We start from the raw sequence: 14,499 nt of genomic DNA, 5'->3' as shown, positions 1-14,499 counted from the left end.
TCTGTCTGTCTGTCTGTCTGTCTGTCTGTCTGTCTGTTTTTATCCGTTTTTATGTTTTTGTGTACATGTTTTTATCTGTACATGTATTCATCTTTTTTACTCTATTTACTGTTCCATCCATCCATCCATCCATCCATCTATCCACTTATCCATCCATCAATCCATCAATGGTTTTATCCATCTGTCTGTCCATTCATCCATTTTCTCACTCAATTTACTGTTCAGTCCATCCATTGCCATCATTCCATCCATCCATCCATCCATCCATCCATTTATCCATCCATCAATGCTTATATCCATCTGTCTGTACATTCATCCATCTTTTCTCACTCTATTTACTGTTCATCCATCCATCCGTCCGTCCATCCATTCATTAATCAATCCATTGATGATTTTATCCATCTTTCTGTTTGTTCATCCATCTTTTCTTACTTTATTTACTGTTCTATCCACCCATCTATCTTTCCATGCTTTTATCTATCTGTATGTCCATTTATCAATCTTTTCTTAGTCTATATACTGTCCCATCCATCCATCCATCCATCCATCCATCCATGTTTTTATCCATCTGTCCATCCACCCATGCGTTTTTTTCAGTCTATTTACTGTTTTGTCCATCCATTGTCATCATTTCATCCATTCATTTATCTATCTATCCATCCATCCATGGTTATATCCATCTGTCTGTCCATCTATCCATTATCTTACTCTATTTATTGTTCAGACCATCCGTTGTCATCCACCTGATCCATCCATCCATCTGTCTATCCATCCATTTTTTCACTCTATTTACTATTCATTCCACCCATCATTTCATCCATCCATCCACCGATGTTTTATCCATCTGTTTGTCCATTCATTCATTTTTCTCACTCTATTTACAGTTCAGTCAATCCATTATCATCATTCCATCCATCCATCCATCGATGCATGGTTTTATCTATTTGTCTGTCCATCCATCCATTTTTTCTCACTCTATTTACTGTTCAGTCCATCAATTGTCATCACCCGATCCATCATCAATGCTTTTATCCATCTGTCTGTCTATCTAGCCATTTTTTCTCACTCTACTTACAGTTTAGTCCATCCATTGTCATCAATCAATCCATCCATACATACATCTATCCATCCTTTATCACTCAGTCAATTTCATTAGTTTGATCTCTCTGCAATTGTTTATTTTATCGGTCTCTGTCAATTTTTTATTTTCATCTACCTACCTAAATACCTACCTAACTACCTATCTATCAATCAATCTTTTGTTCATCTACTAATAAATCCATCCGCCCATCTGTCTATCCATCTATCTAAAATACTTTGTAAGCAAACAGAAAAAAAAATCAGATTACGTGATCTTGAAACTGGAAATTGCATACAAAGAGCAAGTAGATGTGCACAAAAGACTTCACAGGACAAAAAGCTTAACAACAAACCTTTACAAAAGCCTAAAATGAGAGACACAATTATGTCGCTAAATAAGCTCCTATGGCATTTAACAGAGAGATAAAGTGCTGTCATAAAAAAGCAGCCCATGGTGAAGGGGTTTTATTAAGATTCCATACATCCTTTCCTATTCATGCACTATGACAGCCTTGATTCAAATGAGGCCACCTTGAAACATCTAACGCACAAAGCAGCGAAAATAGAGGTGAAAGTAGTTTTCAGTTACGACATATGTCGGCAGGATGGAGGTCATGTTTTAACCGTCATTTATTGAGCCCCTTGTGTAGCAGCTTACAAAACCATTCCTCAATGCATCTGCGAGAGGTTTTGTTGTATTGCTATTAGCGGCTCCCATGCAGTGCCTTTGACCTGCCGAATAGAATTCAGATATGTACGCTACAGGTTTGATGACAGTGGAGGTCTGCAGTGGAGTTAGTGATTATTTTTGACATTTTTAATAATTAACCGCTGGCGGTCCCTCTTATTCTCTCTATTCTGCATCGCTCCGGCCAGAGCTCAGGAGACGTCCAATAAGTCTCAACAGATTGCCACTGTGTGAATATTTAAAGAAAACAACATGAATAAATTAACGCCCCATGGCTACTGTAAATGCCTTGCAAACTTGGACAACAGAAAAAGTACTGTGATGTAAGAATGCATGTCTTAGGCATGAAATGCTGAAATCAGATCACTGTAGCATTAGATTTAGACCATGTTGTTTTTGCCCTTGGATACTGTTAAACATTCATTTAAATGATATATTTATTGCATCTGCACTTTCTTTATTTTTTTCTGCACCTTTTTTAATGAAAATAAGTGGCCATATGGTGAAATCAATCATTTAAGAGAAGAAAACAAATCATTTGGGACAATATTTTGTGTGTTTTATTGTTAAACTTTAACTACTGAATCAATGACAGTCTTAAAGGGATAGCTCATACAAAACTGAACGCATTGCCACCATTTAGTCATCCTCATGTCATTCAAAGCTTGTATTACTCTTCTGTTCTTATAAATATTTGGTGTGAGATGTACCTATGAAATTAACTTGCAATTTTAGTGTTAAAGTCATATCAAAGAAAAAAGTAAACACATAGTACAAAAATTATTGTAAAATGTACTCCAAACATTTTTTTTTATGTTTATGTTCATTAAAGGGGAGACTTTAAGCCCTGTGTGCAGCAATGAAATTAAATTGAATACTTTCAATTCGAAAGTAAACCACCAGTAGGTGGCAGAAAGTGAATGAGTCACTAAAGTCTGATTTATACTTCTGCATCGAGTGATTGGCGTGACCTACGGCTCATGCCTTGTCATGCAATTACACTTCTGTGTGCTGTTTTTGTTGCTCTGCAATAACACTTCCAAACTCTAGCTGGCAGTGAGAATTTAATGTTCATCTGTGTCAAATTTCTTCACTGGTCTTTGTTTTTTTTTCTGAATGCTACTTCAATGAAGTTGCTTAAACTCAGGGACGTGCAAAAATTGTAATCATAAGGTAAACAAAAAACAAAAGTTTTCATCTATACCTCCTTTACGGGACTCAACACATGTAAACCCTCGCTCCATCGGGTTCGCGTGGCTCTCGGCCCTGCCCACACTCTGCAGTGCTACCAAGCCAACCAATCACAGAGCTTGTGCTACGTGTCGTTGCACGTGTACTTATATTTTTTGAGAGGTGCGCATCAGCGACAGCCAGGGCGAGGGCTGTGCTACCAGGTGTAGGCTGCACTGGAGCATGCGCTTGGCGCAGAAGTATAAATTAGCCTTAAGGCAGTGTCCACAACTTTTTATTACTGCAAACTGGTCAACACTTGACAATTTTACCATGGTCCAGGAGAGGTGTGGGGTGTTAGAAGGATGTGTAGGTGACCGTCAACCATTTTCTCAGAGAAGGACAAGCTAACAAAACCTTGTTGTCACTCTGATACATGTTTTATTTATAAAGAAAATCAAAAAGCACTGCAGTGTTTGGCTGTTCTGTGTTTGTCTGAGATAATTAGTCTGCCTAAATGTGTATATTCCATACAAAGTATGAAGCTGATGAATTAGTTCTTGTCACATGACTCGCAATGCGCTCATGGCATTCATTCTACTGTGGCATCTGAAAGACGCAAGTGCGTCACCTCCATTGGAAATAACGGACTTTTGCGAAATCTAGAAAAGATGCAATAAATGAACGACCCCTAAAAGGCCACCATCATTTGCGATCCCCAGCAGTTGATCTGTTTGCACAGACATGGTGAATTCAGCTGATTTATTGACAAATGGGTAGCGGATCTATACCTTGGCAGTTTGTGAGTCCGTCACTGGGCCTTTTCTTCTTCTTCGCAAAGAAACATTCCAAAGCATCTGTTTCTTACTCAATTTGAGATTAAATTGTGGTTGCTCAAGTGACCAAGATGTAAGCGAGAGAATACAGTCATTTTTCGTTTTTTTTAAATAAAAGATTGTTTAGACTCAGATAATAAATAAAATGGAAATAATGAATGATTTCTTGTGTGGCCCAGTACCAATTGATCTATGGACTGGTACCGCTCCATGGCCTGGTAGTTGAGGACCACTGCAGTAAGGCATTAATTCAACTGATTTGTTCAGACGTCTGATTCATTATAAAATCAATGACAAATCTGATTATGTGGCGATATTTGGTAAAAACTGACATTTTCAGTCATCCCACATTGCTTAGCTAGGCAATATCATTTATTTGATGTGTTTTAGCAGGTCATTTGCATAGATTAAAAACACAATTGGGTTTTAAAAAGTGAGTTATTGCCATTACATAAACTATTTACCTTTTATGGGAACATTACTTGTTTATGAGTTCCTGACAACTAGTAATAAGTGCCACTGACTGAATTGTATTTTCAGTCGATTCTTTTAAAAATTTGAAAATACTGTCAAACAAGTAATTTTTAGGTGCATCTGTGGCATGTAAACGTACACTAATTTTGAATAAAACCAACTGAAAATCCTAACGAGAAACTGTGTAGCTTTAGAAGGCTGGTAATACCGTGCCCACTATTATGGTCTCTTGTCATTTACTGTCTTTTTTTGTCATTTACTTTCATTGTATGGACAACAGCAGACATAAACACAGACGATAATACAGATCAGGTGTAGCATTTGGGTGAGTAAATTACATCTGAATTTAAAAAAAAAAAAGTATAATCTATCCAAGTAACATTTACACCTTTATAATCTGCTATGTTTGACTTTTAAATGAATGATATTGCTTTTAGAAACCGAGAACAAATTTCAGCAGTGCACGAGTTATGGCCGTGCACCTTGACTCTGAATTAACTGGCATTCACTGGGTATACAGAACATACATGCTCAATACCTTAACATCAAGTTTTCATTCAGGAGGTTTAACCTTTACATTTTAAGCTTGCTGTGTGATTCACGGACACAGACACACATGAGTTATCGCGTCCACTCAGATTTGTTTCTACCACCGGAAACATCCTGTAACACCGAAGGCGAGTTAAGGGTCAAAAGTTGTCAGACTAGAAAATCCTTGGAGTACGCCTACCAATGCTGCGTTTTCCAACAGTTTGTGCTTCATCTACCGATAATTCGCTGCTCACAGATAGGGATAAAAGTGTTAATCTACTGTATAATCATAATCCCTCTAGGAGGCCTGCAGGGAAATATAAGCCCTAGTTACAATAAGAGAACCGCTGACACCCCGATTCTTTTATCATCTCATTTCAAAGTTGTGGAAACTTAACTTTACGTCAAACAAAGAGCGAGCATGAGTCAGATTCCGGCTTCATTATAGCAGCGCACAGCTACCTACGAAAACAGACCTATCTTTGATGGTTCACCGAGGCCCTTGTGCATTATCATTCATATTAAACTATAACCCAGTGGCACTTATTTTCCTCTGCTGGTCAATCAATAATGCATCCAATTCGAGATGGATGGATATGCTTCATCCTGCACCTAATATTGCGGGCAATCTTACAGCGCAGTCGTTGGTGGAGATAGAATTACTGGCCGCTAATCAGATGCTAAAGAGCGAGCGGTGCATGGAAGATGGCTTAATATTACAGGGGACATTAATGGAAGAGGAAAGGTAAGCAAATATCTGGGCCAGATACCTGCTATCAAGCAGTTAAACAATTTCCGAACAGCCCGCATGTCAATAATGCGACTGCCCTCAGCAGTTAGGAAAGTTCTGCTTTATTGCCGATTTACATAGAAATTGCCTTATTTTAGACTCGATAGGCTTTTTTTTTTTTAATGCGCTAGCTATCTGCTACTCTGTCTTATCTATGAGATGGCGAGGTTCTGATTAGAATTATACACAATCAGGAGTGTGAAGCGTACTGAAGTTGTCATGGACTCTGTGTGTATTATTTACCTAATTAAAATGCTGCAGGAAAGGGCACAAATAGGATGAAGAAAGCCTGACCACTTTGCTATAGAAATGATTATTGATAGGAACGTGATTGTTTTCTTTTTTTTTTTTTTTTTTCGCTCCCTCAGTGTTAAAGTGTTTGCACACAGTCCATAAGAGTAATTATTATTTCAGGAGAACAAATATCACCCCTTGGGCTCCAATTATTTTCATGCATTGTCTCCCTTAGCTTCTGACTAGGTCTGGTTGTTTTGCCTTTGTTCTTTCTTTATTTTTTATCCATCTTTTGTATTTTTTGTTCGTCTTTTTCTTGGAGGGTTTGCGCTGTACAACCTTAACCCTCGGTGTTGTTGGGTTTTGCGAGCGTTATCGTTTTTTGTAGCACGCTGTGAATTCCTATCCACTTATTAATGTTTGATAAGCTGTCTAATCTCATAAAAGAGTGACAAATACCCGAACATATTGAATCACCATGGGCTGCAAATGGATCCCAAATGCACATGATGCTGAACATCTGAGCAGCGTGTTAAACAGGCAGAGTAGTTCATAGTTTTACACTAGATGTGATTTAGTAAATGCTTTAATCGACTCATTTTGATGGATTTTATATTTATGCTGTATCTACACTCCAAAAGTAGATTTTCTTACTTAGATTTGTTTTGTTTCTAGTCCAAATATCTAAAAATTCTTAAACCAATAAGAATTTTTGGCAACACTTTATTTTGATGGTCCTTATTGCACATTTTGTTGACTAAAAGTTGCATTGCAACTACATGCCAATTACTTCTCATTTGATTATTAGGAGACTGTCTGCTTAATATCTGTTGATACTGCTCCTTGAACATTTAACTGACTATAAGAAACTTTGCAAGTGCATGCCAACTTACACTAACCCTAATCCTAACTCCAACCTAGCAGTCTACGTATAATCTATTGGGAATTAGTTGGCATGTAATTTTACACAAGCAAAACATATTGTATTGTTTTAAGAAGTAATATGCCAAATTGAAGTGAGTTTTTTCTAAAAACAAGCAAAATAATCTGCCAATAGTGTAAGAAAATAAATCTTGTGTTAAAAGGAAAAACAAGATTATTTTTCTTACCCCATTGGCCGATTATTTTGCTTGTTTTAAGGAAAAACTGATTAAATATTGGCATTTTATTTCTGAAAACAAGATGTTATGTTTAGCTTGCCTAGAAAATGCGGTAAGACTTTATATTGGTGGTCCCTATTGCTCATTTTGTTGACTAAAAGTTGCAATTGCAACTACTGTACATGACAATTAATTCTCATTTGAGTACTAGACTGTCTGCTTAATATCTGTTGATAATGCGCCTTCAACAGACATTTAACTGACTATAAGAAACTTTTAAAGTATGTTAACTTACCCTAACCCCAACCTAACAGTCTACTCATAATCTAATGAGAATTAATTGGCATCCAATGTAACTTAAATTCAACAAAATGTGTTAAAGAGACCATCAGAATAAAGTGATACTGAAAAGGCTTCTTGATATAAGAACTTTTAAATATTTGGACTAGAACCAAGACAAAAAAATCTAAGTAAGAAAAGCTTTTTTTGCAGTGTAAGAAACCGGGAATTAATACCTGTGTTAAAGGATGCATCAAATTAATCAAAAACGACAACGAAGACTATATTTACTGCACGTTTAAGATGTTTGTTATTTTACTGTATTTTTTAAAGTAGAATTTTAAGTCTAGGGCATTGTTTGGAAACATGTTTGGATGTTATTTTAATTCAAATGTTCGTTCGCTCACTTGTGATTGATTGATTGATTGATTGATTGATTGATTGATTGATTGATTGATTGATCGTGTTAACTTTAAAAAAGGTCAAAGTCATTGGTTTTAAGATCTCATAGAAAGCATAATTTTATGTTGGATGTTACAAAAGTGTTCCAGTTTATGCTGTTTATATTTATCAAGAAACTTGAAAACATCAAATAAAAGTAGCACATCTAATATAGTACATTATTCATTAAATAACTGCAACCTTGGCGAAAACCTTAACAAGACTATACTTTGTGTGAGCTTTAAGAAAAATCTCAAGGTCGTTGCCGATAAGACCTCCTAGAAAGCCAACTTTACAAGAAGTGTCAGTCTTCCATCTTAATTTCCCCATCACGTTGTCACTCGCGGACCGACCTGTGGCAGATCCGTCGTCGTACAGGCATTCGCTATGCGAAAATCATCATTGTCAAAGGCAACTTAAAGTTTACACCAACTAATTGGCAGCAACATAAAAGGGGAATTGAAAAATGACAGAAGACACCCTGCCTCCAACCCCCCTTTTGAAATTTGTCAAAATGTTTTCTCTTATAACGGGAAAACAAAGCATTCGCTCGTTAACGATGAAAGAGTTGCCTAAGTCCCCTGTTGATTGACGATCACTGAGATGTATGACACCTCTCAACTTGTCATGGAGGAGTTATTTGTACTCGGCTGCGATCCGTTCTGTGAGGAGAGACCAGATGTCCCGTCTTAATTAGGCCTGCAGTGATGTTTTTAATGACTTCTACCCCATTACGGGCAGAGCGTGCGCTAGTGAGAACGAGAGAGGAGTTTCAAATCTTCCTCCCTGTCAGCTCCAGCAAGCGTGTGTGTGTGCTGCTTTTTGTCGAATTGCGGTGTGTGATTTGAGACATGAAGCCGAAACCCTCTGAAGAGAGTCAATGGAGAACGACTGCAACTTTTCCCGCATAATCTCCTCTCCGGGTTGTTTTTGTATGGCATGCTTCGTTTATATCTATGAGGGTGCACATTGTGTAATATATTTAATTAATGGTGTCTGTTATGGAAAACTAGGCCAGACGAGTTGATGGGAGATGTCTAGCGCACAAAGACTGATAGAAAACACTTAGTTATGCTCTCCCGAAAGGTTTTATTGCACCTCAGATCTCCAATTCCCACCAAGAATTCCGGATTTGAGATTCATGACAGTGTACGTGGAGTATTCGAGCTCTCGCTTTACAATGCACAGATCAAATATGAAGTTGGCCTATATTAAATTACATCCATCCCGTCCTCTGATGCGAGGGCCGACGGTGGCGCTACCTGTCTGCGAAGCACCTCAAGGTAGAATCCAAAAGTAACTTTCTGAATAAATGTAATTGCTTTGCCATAATGAGGGTATAAAATGTTATTAATATTTTAGAACAAGTCCTATTTTTCATTTCTGAAAACCACTACGGGGCTCCTTTTCAAAGGGTTTCAGTCAAAACCCAATGGGAGATTCAATTGACTTTAATCTTGCATTCGTTTGAAAATTTGAGCCCATTAGTTAACTTTGCCTTTTTCCGTGCAGTTTTCATTGCATTTCAATGAAGCCGCTTTCCTGTGGTGTTAAAACACTAATAGTTGCTTCAAATAGTAAATGAGGAGTGGATATATAGCGAGAGAGGAACTGAGGAAGAGAAGAGTTGATGACCTGAAATATTTATATTAAACATCTGTGTTTTTTATGGAGGTTTGAATAAAAAAAGAGAGATCCAATACACAGCTACAGGGTACAGGAATCAAATATTTATATGCTTTCGTGAATAATTTGGGAGATTGAGATGCAACTATTAAGCATTCTGCACCAAACGCGCTGTTCTGACAACATATCAATTGTGGCCAGGTGCATGAGCTAATTGGTGAAATGCATTGTGGTCGCTGGCAAGGGAAAGTCGGGGGACTGGCCATAATCAAATAAAGGGAAGGCCTGAATAATTCTTTTTGAAGTGCTACGGACCTCATGAGTGCCACGCGACTCTAATTGGCGACGCTCTGCACGTACAGAGACCCCCCCCTCTTACACCTGCTCAACCCACCGGAGACCAACAATATGAAGCAAAACCAGTTCATTTTAATTCGCTTTAGCTAATTTTGAACTCAAAGAGTGCACGTTTTTCATCCGATCTCTATGGTAAACCATCTTCTCACTACCTTTTTCCTTATAAAGCACTTCGGTTTATTACAAAACTTGCATGTGGTTAAAAAAACACACATACTAAAAAGCACTTTTCAACATTTATTCGCTAAATAACAACAGTGTTTACTGTGATGCTGACCGTCAGCCCCCACTCCTTAAGGGTCAGCGTTTTGAATCCCGGCTGCTCAGCTTTGAATAAATAAATTGTGTCATTATGCTTTTCATCGGCTGATAAACAGCTCTTTTTCGCACTCAGAATCTCCATTAAAGAAAAGTAGGTCAAGAGCAGAGGCTTTAAACGGCAAGCCAATACACTTCTCCTCTCCTTATTTCTCTTTTTAAAAAAAACCCTGCAGACTAGCGAGCCACCCCGGTGGTTTATCTTATACTAACTCAGCACTTGCACTAGTTAAATACAAGCACACTTCAAAGGATGCGTCCTGATCAGGGTATTTTGGGTAAAGTTGTGGTATTGTTGATTTCAACGCAGCATGTGCAGTTTGGTAATACTGTGATATGACCCTTTGGTTGTATGTAAATGCATTTGTTCATATAATATTTTATGCATGATTTATTGGAATGCATAAATCTGATTGGGTATGTAATTCTGCAATGCCTTTATTGATTCTTCTGCATAAATAAAAAAATCTTAGTATATATTACTATAAAAATGTGTTGTGATCTCAGTGTTCTAAAGTTTAATTAAGTTATGTGACTTAATAAAATGAATTCATTTGAACTTGGATTGCAATAAACTAAACTAAAAACATTTGAGAATTTCTAGTTGAAACTTGCATAGCTTAACAAAATGATACATAATAATTTTGATAATAATTTTAATATCCTTAAATACATCATATCATTGCATGAACTAAATAAACAAAAGCAAAACTGAACTCATTTATTCATTCATTCATTTTCTTTTTGGCTTAGTCCCTTTATTATTATTGTGGGGTCGCCACATTGGAGTGAACCGCCAACTTATCCAGCATATGTTTTACACAGCGGATGCCCTTCCAGCTGCATGAAAACAAAACTGAACTATTAACGAAAGCTTAAAACTAACTAGTTTAAAACTAATTTGTAACTGCATTAATACAGTTTACAGGCAAACACACAACAAAATTAGGAAAACTTATATATTATATTATTAACTTATAACTTAACTTATATATATATATATATATATATATATATATATATATATATATATATATATATATATATATATATATATATATATATATATATATATATATATATATATTAGGGGTGTCAAAATTAATTATTTCTTAGGTGCACTGTGATGGGGACAATTCGGTATCAGTTCATTAATAGATCATAACCGGTTATTGTATACTGACGTCATTTATCTCATATGCGCTATGTTGCGGTAGCTTACTATGGTGAGGAAGATGAGCGCGAGTAATTAAAACTCCAACTACTTAAAACGCAGAAACTCTGCACAATTCACAGCATGGGTGTTTGCTGGACAGTCAGACTGACGTGTCTGCAGAGCAAGTATTCTCCACCACGTCTATCATGGATCGGATGTGATCGCCGCTGCCATTTATCAGTGTCAATGCTCAAGTATAAATGCTCATGTTGTTCTGTGCTTGTACTTGAGTTTTTAAAGGTACAGTACATATATCTGACTGTATTAAAGGACAAAATTGTATTATAAATAGTATATATAAGTAGAAATATATTTATAAATTTGAATACAAGAATTCTTGTGCTGTGAAGTCAAATAATAAATTGTGTATGGAAAGCATCTTCAATGCACCGTGATGCACCGAGATATCAAATTGAACGAATCGATAGCATGACAATCAGAACCGAATCGTGAGACCTGTGCAGGTACACATCTATATTATATAGCAGATGTTATGGCTATTTAATATTACATTTTATTAGTATTTTTAAAGATTAAATATCAATCAGTACAGTTATATAATACAATTATTCGTATTAACCTAATATCATTTATTTTTCTTAATGCACATTCCAAATCTGTCAAGACTTCAGTTATAAACCAATTCACATCTCTGCAAATAAGCAATATCACGATGATTTGTGCTTAGATTATACACAACATCAGGCAAATCATGGGAAAGCCTGTGTTTTCTGTGTCTGTTATCACTGGGTGTATAATGGGGCATCACGGCAGCCATCTCAACAAACAAATGCCTGTTTGCAGGATTGCAAGGATGAGTCTGATAGGACCGGATACTCATCCTGCCCTGGTGAGTGTCTCAGACAGTCTGAGCTTAGCCCTGCTTTTGCCCATCTGTCATGAACCCTGGCCAGAACCGGGACAGCCGTCGTCCCGTCACGTGCCTGTGAAGCGCTTTGTGTTGATCCTAATACTTTACAAATGATGCTTCTCTTCTAGAAGTGGCCTACTTCACCAAAATTGGAAGAAAGCTGATGGTGGCCTTTGCTTTGTGTCATGAAAAAGTATTTTCGAGGACCCTGAACTGATTTAGCTGGTAAACAACCTGTTAACCTTGCTTTGCCACAGTGAACGGCCTGTTTCTACGCAACGAGATGTCATAATCATCTTGCATTACATGAGTCCGGCGTTACATGCTGTGTTTTCATCTCTCGTCGGCATCCTTGGCAGAATGGCAACATATGAGAAATCCAATACCTCAAAAGAGAGAACGATATAGGACAGAAATTTACACTTTCAATGGGTGTAAACAGGGAAAAAGTACTCAGTGTGTCCAGGGAGTATAGCAGTCTTCAGGCATCTAGGCCTAAAGTAAGGGTAAAGCATATTTGAGTTATATTTTGCTCTGGAATTAAATAATTATATAATTGTACAGTTGTTCTTATATAATTATAATTGTATAAGTCTTTTTTCTATCACATTATTATTTTCTCATGCAGTTTACATAATACTAACGTATGTAATTCATTGTAAAAAAAAAAAGAGCTTTAAATTGAGATGAACAGATGAGAAACCTTATATCTTAACGGCAAGAATTTTAATGAACATACAGTGCATTAAAACAGTATTTACTCACTGTTTTACTATTCTATTCATTTAATAACTCCACCAATCATGGTCTTTTTAATTTGGATGAAAATAACCCAAATCAAAACAAAGATTTTTATGAAGTAGTTTCTACAAGGTAATGCCAGTTAAATAAAATGGTATGTGATAGAAGTGACTTTATGCATTTGCAGCTCCATCAAGTTTGTTGTTCAGTAGCCCCTTTGGCTGTGTGGATATGTTGCAATCATGTTTGCACATCTGAACACTGCAATTTAACCTCCATTCTTCATGGCAAAATGGCTCAGGCTTTGTCAGTTTGCGTGGGGATCGGACATGGGCAGCATTTTTTTCAGTCCAGCCACATTTTCTCTATTAGGTTAAGGTCTGGGCTTTGACTCGGCCATTCAGCTTGTCGTCTTTCTTGTTGTATACTTCAGGTCGTTGTCTTGCTGGAAAATACATTTTTCACTTACTCTATTTTAAATTTTCATGTTCAACGGTCATAAACAGAACAAAAAAAGTGTTTTTAAAATATTTTTTTCTTTAGATCTGGATTCTAACTTTTATCCGTTGAATAAAGCAGTCTTCATAGGCTTTCAGGTCCTATAGAACGGAGATATTTGTATATACAACAGTTCTGTCTGGTTCTTGAATCTGATTAATTGATAACCGGGCAATATTCTGCAAATAACAGCACTAGTACAGCCTTTTCACCCTTCCCCCTTGTGTATTACTCCACCCACATTCAGCAATAAGCAGAGAATTTGACAAATATTGCTGCTGTTGGACAACATAATGTACTTTTGAGGCTTTTTTTGTCAAGAATGTAGTTGTTTAGATTGCACCTATGCAGTTTATTAATAAGGATTGTACCTAATTTTAATATTTATAATTTCGGAGCATTGGAAATTATAGTGCATCAGCCACCATCAGCCTCTCTAAGCAGATCAAAGAAAGTGACAGTTGATGTTCGGCCACAAGATGGCAAAAGAGAGAGCATAATAAGTGAACAGCATTTTCTCAGCGTCCAACTAAAGCTGAACAAATCATTATAAATCAGGCAAGTGACATTCAAAGTCGATCTCTCTCTTTTGTATTTTGCAGTGCTGTATACAACAGAAACTGGTAGTGTCTGCTTTGCTCTCATTTTATCGGGGTTAATTATTGTGAAATCCCAATCAACTATAGAAACCAGATGCAAATATTCGTAAAGCAACCAAATATAGAAACGTGCTGTAATTATTTGTAATGCAACTAAGTAAAGAAATGTGCTGCAAATATTTGCAACACAATCAGATATAGAAACTCACCGCAAATATTTGCAACGTAACCAGATTAAAAAAAAAAAAATCGTTGCTAATATTTGCAACACAACCAAATATAGAAATGTGCTCCAAATATTCGTAAAGCAACCAAATATAGAAAGTCACTGCAAATATTTGCAACTCAACCAGATATAGAAACTTGCCGCAAATATTTGCAACAAAACCAGATACAGAAACTCACTGCAAATATTTGCAACACAATGAAATAGAGAAACGTACTGCAACTATTAGCAATGCAATCAAATATAGAAATGCGCTGCGAATATATCAAAGCAACCAAATTTAGAAACCAGCTGCAAATATTCATAACGCAACTAAATATAGAAATGTGCAGCTAATATTTGAAACTAAACCAAATATAGAAATGCACTTCGAGTTTTTGCAAAGCAACCAAATATAGAAACTCACTGCAAATAGTTCCTTGTA

At 36.6% G+C, this 14,499-nt stretch overlaps 1 protein-coding gene across 17 annotated transcripts in view; it reads left to right on the top strand.

Moving 5' to 3' along the window:
• Window positions 1–14,499, top strand: part of arhgef39 (Rho guanine nucleotide exchange factor 39) — a 247,881-nt gene that overhangs the window by 30,612 nt on the left and 202,770 nt on the right. For 3 of the 17 annotated variants that reach the window (XM_088649791.1, XM_088649787.1, XM_088649779.1), the window contains exon 1: window positions 5,337–5,524. The exons of 12 other annotated variants lie outside the window; for them this stretch is intronic. The gene's annotated coding sequence lies outside the window, so the exon portion shown is untranslated. Of the gene's footprint in view, window positions 1–5,336; window positions 5,525–14,499 lie in introns of those variants that run through there. 2 more of the 17 variants (XM_088649776.1, XM_088649795.1) reach the window with 2 other exon arrangements.

The sequence above is a fragment of the Danio rerio genome, chromosome 4 (assembly GCF_052040795.2).
Source record: "Danio rerio strain M-AB ecotype USA chromosome 4, GRCz13ab, whole genome shotgun sequence".
Classification (NCBI taxonomy): domain Eukaryota; kingdom Metazoa; phylum Chordata; class Actinopteri; order Cypriniformes; family Danionidae; genus Danio; species Danio rerio.
Note: the sequence above shows the minus strand (reverse complement) of the source record. Positions and strands in the feature narration are given on the sequence as shown.